Source organism: Hibiscus syriacus, unplaced genomic scaffold, assembly GCF_006381635.1.
Source record: "Hibiscus syriacus cultivar Baekdansim isolate YM2019G1 unplaced genomic scaffold, ASM638163v2 tig00111105_pilon, whole genome shotgun sequence".
Lineage (NCBI taxonomy): Eukaryota > Viridiplantae > Streptophyta > Magnoliopsida > Malvales > Malvaceae > Hibiscus > Hibiscus syriacus.
Genome location: NW_024062987.1, coordinates 146,290 through 154,993, shown reverse-complemented (window position 1 = coordinate 154,993; position 8,704 = coordinate 146,290).

Sequence of the window (8,704 nt, the reverse complement as noted above, 5' to 3'; positions counted from 1 at the left end):
TATATGTTGTAACCTATTGCGGCGTTTTTTTGTTGAAAAACGCCGCAAACTTTAGCGGCGTTTGTTTTACGCCGTAGGTATTTTTAGCGGCGCTTAAAAATGCTGCTATAAGAAGAAAAAAACACCGCAATAAGCCACTTTTGCTGTAGTGATTGTTGAAAGGATTATGCTTACTGCAAGCATAAAATAATCCTTTACACATAAACACTTTGCTGAATATTTAGGAATATCTTTGATGCTGGTAGCATACATGTTTTTGTCTCTTGTATGATTATAATTTTGTGTATTCCATTTCTATTAATAATAATAATAACAATAATAATAATAAAAGTTTATCTATTTTTTAATAATTTTTTTTTGTTGTTGTTAGGAAAAGGCTTGGACTAACCAAGTTTAGTTATGCGGTCAAGTTTTGTTAAAGTTTGTTTAAAGGATTTGCTATAAGATCTTTGTATTGTTCTGTTGTGGATGGAGTTATTGCGGTAAGGTGGCGTATCAGCAGTTGTTTTCTTATTTTAGTTTTGTGTGGGTTTGGAAGTGCCATTGTTGAATTGTTTTCATGGGCAGTATTGTTCCTTTTAAGCTTACGTTTACAAATAGCGCGTTTTCTTATTGAGTCGTGCTCAAGCAGTAAGAAGCTTGAGTGTGACAGTTTGAGCACGACTTGATATTTGAATCCTGATTAAGTATAAAGTTTTGCCTTTAAAATTTAAGTTCGACTCAAAAATTAGGATCTAGTCATAATGAGTTGAGCTCAAGAAATCAGAAGCTTAAGCTTAACAGTTTGAGCATGACCTGAAATTCGAATCTTGATTGAGTTTTACTTTTAAAAGTTGAGTTCGACTTGGAATTAGGGTGTAATCATATTGAGCCGTGCTCGACCTGAAAATGAACGATGTGTATGTTTGTGATATGAATCATATGACTAATATAGGTAACCCTAGTTAATTAGGGACATAAGATGCCTTACCCCTCAATTACTCAATCACTAATTCCATTGAAAATCTTTATGAACATTCAATGAAGATTAGGCTAGGCTTTGCAGCGGCTTGTTCAAACACTCAATAGTTTTTTCTCTAATCAATCTAGTTGGTTGATTATAGGTTGGTTCATAAGACTTGGGAGCTACCTTCCAAAATAATCATAATTGACGTGGTAGTAAATTTGAACATAGAAGCTAAATGATTTGGGTTCTGGATTAGGGTTTCTGTGTGGGTGTGTGGATCCCAGAGATTAAATCCAAGGTGCAATCAAAGACCCGAAGCTGTTATAATTAGCTTAGGAAGATCAGATTGATGGCCTCCCTTAATTGCAGATTCATGCTTCTTTAGTTTTAATAATTATGGGGGACGGTAGGCCATAGTTTTACATTATATACATATAGAATCTGGGATTGATGGATTGGTTGATAGATGCATCATGTGAAAAACCTTGTTATTTTGTCAACATATCGACAGCAAAGCAGTTAAAGATAGAGGCGTCTTCTTTGTCTCGATGTCTTTTCACAACATCTAAAATTAAGCAAATTATGTAGACGCTTTATATGATGTGGTCCAATAACTTTTCCTGTAAATAAGCATAGTCACTGTTCTAATTGATTTATATTTGCAAGTAGTATAAGAAAATCTAGAATACATGCATCTGTTTTAATAATTGATGTAGACGCTTTATATGATTAATTCATTGTTATAAACTTCTCCTTGGATGTTTTGATTGGAGTCTCAAACAGTTAATTTTATCACCAAGATTGTTATAATTTGCTTATATATATGCCTAAACAGGTTTTTATCATTACTTTATATGGAACTAATGCTCTCCGTACCTAATTATTATGAAAAGGATGATCTTTCTTAGCTTAGACATCGCATATGATTATTACCGTGGCAACAACTTTGATTGCTCCCTCCCTCTTCCCTCCATTATTGAACATGCAAGTACAGCCTATTGACTATAGGGGAACAAACCAACATATTTCTCTATATGTCAGTGCTTGACCACCTAAGCTATAGATCATCCGGGATCAGATTGTTTGAGTTCTATACAAAATTAATTAAGGCAACCAACGCCAAGTTAAATTAATTACTTAACCCTTTCCCAAATCTAGCTAGTTATAATTATTATTTTAGAATTAGAAAGCTAGCTATGATATTGTATGGTAGCTAGTTACTTAACCCTCTTCTAAGGGGTGTCTGGGTTTGGGGTTCGTCCAATAACATTTTGCGGCGGATGCTGGCGTCTTGACGTTCATAATAAATCCACCTCAACCCTTCTTCTCTATACACAAAATCCTTGCTTATGACCCTTTCCCTTTTTATTATTATCAGTATAATAATTCTCCGCTTGTTGCCTCATCAACCATGCACGTCACCCATGTACACGTCAAATCTTGTGAAGGCGTATCAAAAAATGCTCTCCCATTGTACTGTACTAACATTCATCGCACCCGTGAGATTTTTAAAAAATATATATTTTTTGAACGTCAAAAAGTTAACATTCTTATAGCGGAGGGATCGAGGGAGTAATGTCTATTAATGTTTAATATAAATAATATATTTCGAAATAAAATTTTATTACATTTTTAAAAATAAAAGAATTTCTAAATAATATCATTTACATAGTTATATTAAACACTGGACTGATGAAAAAATAAGATAAATTATAAGTTTAATATCTTAATTATCAGTTTTGATATGTTTTACTACTTAAAATTTTCAATTTTTTAAAAAATATACTTAAAGTTCAGTTTTTGTTTATTTTAGTATCCCGTTCAAAATTCAACTTTAAGTTTTGAAAAATAATAAAAGTTTAGGTACTGAAACATACCAAAATGATAGTTTAGGTACTAAATGCGTTAAATTTTTAACGATGGGATACTAAAATGAAATAAAAATTAAATGTATGTATGATTTCAAAAAATTGAAAATTTAGGTACTAATACAGATCAAAACCGATAGTTGAGGTACTAAATGTATAGTTTACCTTAAAAATATCAGTAGAAGGTGGAAATGAGTAGTTATTCTTTTGTTGTGATTTTATTAACTTGTTTAAGAAATTCACATATATTTTATAAATTATTTAAACTCGAAATAATATATCACTCTATATTATTTGAGATCTCATTTCTAAATTCATGACATGTTATATAAGCGTCGAAAAGAAATAAATAATTGTTTGATATTATTTATTATTTTTAAAATATATTTTATACAAAGTTTCATACATGTATTTGTTGTTTTTTTTCTACCCCTTTTCAAAATACTATTTTTTTAGACTTTTTTTAAGGTCGATTTTCCTTTTACCTTTTGCATGTTGATGTTTTACCGCATACATTTGAGCGTGAGTAAGTGTTTAATATGAAATCTTAATTTTTTCGATTGGTTTTTTATTTTATTAATGGTGTTCATCCTGAATTTTTTTGATAAATACACATTCAAAAAATTCGTGTTGTTGGCTCATGTATGCTCAAACTGAAAAATATTTTTGGATCCGTCGCTATTTCATATGTCCTGTATCCACCAAAATCATGTAATTTTTTGTCGGTATAAATATATATTTTAATAAATATCATAAATAGTCAATTAAACTGTTGATGAAATAATAATAAAAATTGATAGTCTTAAATTAATATCAATTTTATATTTAATCTTTAAACGGTTTCTATAAATCTTTTTCGAACTACGAATTTCGTACATATATTATATTTATATTTATGTAATTAACAAATAAATGAAAAACGATAAACATACACGAATCGGAAGTTAAGTGTCTAAATGATATAGTTATTTGAGGGTGGCATCAAATTTTTGAGTTCCTCTGTGAGAAATTTTCATTGTTTTATGATTTATATTTAAGATTTGTTATTATTTTTAAAATTTAAATCTGATTACTTTTTTAAAAATATAATATTTTTATCACTGTTGATACAGTGAAATTTTAATTTTGATGGAATAATACAGCTTGAAAATGCAGTAGACTTGCATTAATCAATCTATCTGAGTGGTTAAAGGAATTGATATTATCTCGGTCTTGTTTTAAACTAATTTATGATACCTAATGGTACAAACTCATTTGTGATTGTCGATTAATTAATTAATTAAGTATAAAAGTAAAAGTAAAAGTAAAATTGCATGCGTTATAATTGTACTTTTTTATATACAAATTTAACTTTTTAACTTATTTACACGGCTTTTAAATTTTAGTTTTCATGGCTTTTATATAAAACTAAAATTGCATGTTTTATAATTTATTTTGTGAATTCAGTGATAAAAAAATTATTGTTATTTCTTGAGGTTTCAGGTTCGAGAACTAGGAATACTAAGAGTGTGAGCGTTCAATATCAAATAATTGAGAGTTATCTTTAAACAAATATTATCTTGTACTTACATCATATTAATTAAAAAAAGTTTCATTTTAATTGCCCGTGTTTTTACTCGGTGTTGAGTATTATGAGTGTGTGTACAAGTGGCGTCGGTGTAGTGAGCTGGTAGAAGCTGCTATATGCAGTTAGCTAGGGTTGATAGTCTGATATCTCTAACAACCTATCTTGTATGCTACATATCAAGAGCTATGTAATCTCTGATGAGTATGGAAAATATGATGAATTCTTTGTTCTTCTTGATATCATTTTACGTTTTTTGCTAGTAGTTTGATATGGTATCTTTGGCCGAACGTTCTGGAGATCTATGGGGTTTCTTCTCCTAGAAAATGTCCCATCTCGGGCTAGGTTCATCGAGTGCTGAGTCTGATGACGCTCAAGTTTAATTTTCGTCACAAAGTGTTAAAGCTTTCGCTAACATGAAAGTAAACATCATCCTCGATGAGACATTTTTTCATTTGAAAGAAGCAGGTGTGACATACATAGTTTTTCGCATCAAAATAATTTTTTCTTCTCAAATAGTAAATAAAGAAAATTAAATGTAGTAAAAATAGAAGTAGAATTAATAATCGATCCCACATAAATTAAAAAACTTCATGATTTATTCGTGCTTTGTTTTATCTTTGCACCTAGTAATAGATTGAACAATATTTAAATAAATGTGGGGATTGTAGATGAAGAGAAATAAATAAAACAGAAGCAAGAAAATAATTTTTTTAAAGAAATTAAAAAGAAAGAAAAATTAAAAGAAGTAGATTCAATTTGTAAAAATCAACCCTTAGACTTTCGCTTTGACTCAGTTTCCTTGGATCATCGAAAAAGATTTTTATTTTGGGATTCACGTCGATTACCTTGTCTACAAGGTCAATCATCGTGTCGTGAAGACCGACTCAGATTGTTGTTTCAATAACTACTAATTCCGATCTCAATTCCCTCTTAGCAATCAATTTGCTAAGTGTGTTATCAGGAAGTCGAATGTGCTTTCAATAAGTCAATTCTTCCTCTCACACATTTAAGCACAACAATACCATGACCAAAGTCAATCTTTGATTTTGAAATTACTTTGATTTTGAAAATAAGCACACAAAAATTGAGAGAGATTTCCGAAGTTATTTGAGTGCTTTTCAATTCCCACTTTGGAATTGAGTCATCACTTATCCCTCGGCTTAAAAGAAAGTTAAAGAAAACGAAAATAGAAGAAAAGAAATATTTTTTATTAAACTAAAGAAAAAAAGAAATCAAATCATATGAGATATGATTGAATGATGAATTATGCTTACCCTTAGAGGATATTTATAGCCTTCTGAAATCTTAGAAACACTAACAATAATCCTAAGAAAATATAAAATATATATCCCAAAAAGATAATTACTAAACTTGAATTTAAAATACTTGAAATACTCCAGATGTACATCCATCTTCTAGAATCGATGACTGAATGCTGATTAGATTTTGATTGGATATTCTAGAAGCTGATGACTCACTGCCACATCAGCATTTCATACCCACTGTTCCAGCCTTGATTCCAGAACAGAAAGTGCAGTTTTCAGGTCTTTTAATCACATTTATTATGATGACTTAAAACTTTGTTATTATTATAATTGAGGATGGGGCAACATTCAAAGCTGTAGAAAAGAGATTGTGGAATGTCAATACCAATTAACTATTACAACAATGAAACTAATATTTTTACTATTGGCCTGGAAAGAGGAATATGAAGCAGTCACTCATTTTCCAATGATACGTAAAACTTTCTAATATTAAAACTAAACGAATATTATTTTATAATAATCTTAATTTAATAAAAAAATCTAAATAAAACACCAACCCTAATCCTATAACTCAGTCATTTATGGTTTTTCTCATCATAATTGTTTGATAATCCTAATTAATTAGTTCGTTCAACAACAACCACATACGTGTAATTTTGACTAAGCCAAAATTAATAAAATTGAGTGTAATATTTATGTCTAGGAAATAAGCTTACTTCCATAAGCTAAATTCATGAGTCATAATTATATTTATGTTTTCAACGATGTCTTAATTATTTTCATAAGATTGAGGATTTCAGTATTCGAATATTCTATGTTATGCTATGTTTGATGATTATATTGCGCCTTATGTTTTATACCAATTTATTTCAGTTATTAAAAGAATTATTTTTGTTTCTAGAGGTCACGGGTTTGAGTACCATTGACTGCAGCAAAGTGATTAAGTGTTCATTGTCAAATGATTAAAATTATTTACAACAAAATAGTAAGTGCAAGTTTTCTCTTAAATTTATTTTGAATAAGCTTCTCTGTATATGATTTGAATATATTTTATTTTTAAATTTGACGGTATTTTATATTAATTTAATTTTATATAAGTACAAGGCAGTATCTATTCAAAGATAACTCTCAATCATTCGACGTTGAACGCTCACATCCTGACATTTCTGATGCTCGAACCCGAGATTTCAAGGAATAAAAAAAATCCTTTACCACTGAGGCCGCTCGATTCATGTCAAAAAGTATATATATGTATGTACATTTATATAAAAATATAACCGTAAAAAGGTACTTTAAAATGAAAAAAACACTTATAATAATTTTTAAATTATCATTGTGGATGATTTTCATAATGTTTTGTGGTCATGGGTTTTTTCTTCTTCTTATGACTAATATATGTTTAATTTGTAAGTAAAAATAATAATTTTATTAATAAAATTATTTCACTAAATATTTTTATTTTTAATGGTGAAATTAAAGTTGCATGATTATTTGGATGTAATTGTATAAGGGACAATTTGACTTAGTTTTTGAAAAGTGATTTTTAAAAGTACTATAGAAACGAACTTTTAAAAGTGAAGTGCAAAAGTACAATTTAAAATTTAACTGTTTGAGGTTTTTGTTAAAAAACGAGTTTGAAAAGATAAAATATATATTATAGTCATTATGTTGTAAATTAAAAATATAATATTTAAATTATATTTACACTAGTTAATACTGTGATATAAAAAAAATATCCACTTAAACTAATAAAAATAAAAATAAAACATATTTTAAGATAACTCATTAATAATATTTTTATATATAAAATATTTTATTAAGAAAAAATATTATCAATATTTTTTAACATGTGGACATAAAATTATTATGAAATAATAATTTAAATACTTATTTTGACAAAAAGAATATTACAAAAAAATTAGTAATTGAAATAAATTATTTTTAAGGACGTTAGAATTAAATTATTAAAATAAAATGTAAATACATAGTTGAGTGGAACCTATGCATTAGTAAGGGTAAAATAATAATTTGTTTACAAAAGTAAAATTGAAACAGAAAAAGCTAGAATCCTAGCTTTTGCAGTTGGTTTAAAATCACCGTTTTCATCATAATTTTATTTTTATTTTTTACTAGTTTGACATTGATTTTACGGTCGAAACGAGATTTTTGGCTATAGCCAATCTAGTCATCATCTATTATATACCATAAATTATCCTCTAATTATTATCATCTGTTATTATCCACAGAATACAATTTATGTGACAAATACCCTTTTCTCCTCATTTTCTTAATTGTAAAAACCTTTTAAGTATGAAAAGGATCATCTAATTATAGATGTATTTTTATTTTTATAAAATCATAATTATTATATTTTATCTTTTATATATGTTTTATAGTTCATATTTAAAATTTATTATTATCCCATCTCAATAATATTATCTTTAATTTTTCAATTTTTCTTGAAATTTAATATATCTTACTACTAGATTTGACATTATTATATATCCCTTTAAAAGTTTAATTTAGATTTAATTTTCTGAAAATTTAAAAGTTTATAATAATTAAGCTTGTACACTTGAAATTTGAAAATATAATTTTCAACATAAAATAATTATCACTTTAATTATTGATTGAACTAACCTGAATGGATAATCAAATAATATTATCTAATAATATCGATAAGTTCATCGTTAGTGGACCTCACGTCAAAGGCAAGCCATCAGCATCGGCCCCACTGGTTTTTGGTTAGAATCCATCCAAACAAATTTCTTACGTCATCGAAATTTGATAATTCAATAATTGATATTTATAGACATTATTTTATAAAAATAATTGCTTTTATATGAGTTTTAATTTAAAACTCTCTTAATCATATCTTTAAATATCACTTTAATCCATGCTTAGTTATTTGTTCAGATGATTTTACTTGATGGAAATATCAGATCAATTAATTATTACTCCAAATCACTGAAAAGTGAATAAATAATTGAATATATGTTAAATTAATCATGCCAGCCTGACCCTTGGATCTTTTTGGCTTGCATTTTTTTGTTGCAAT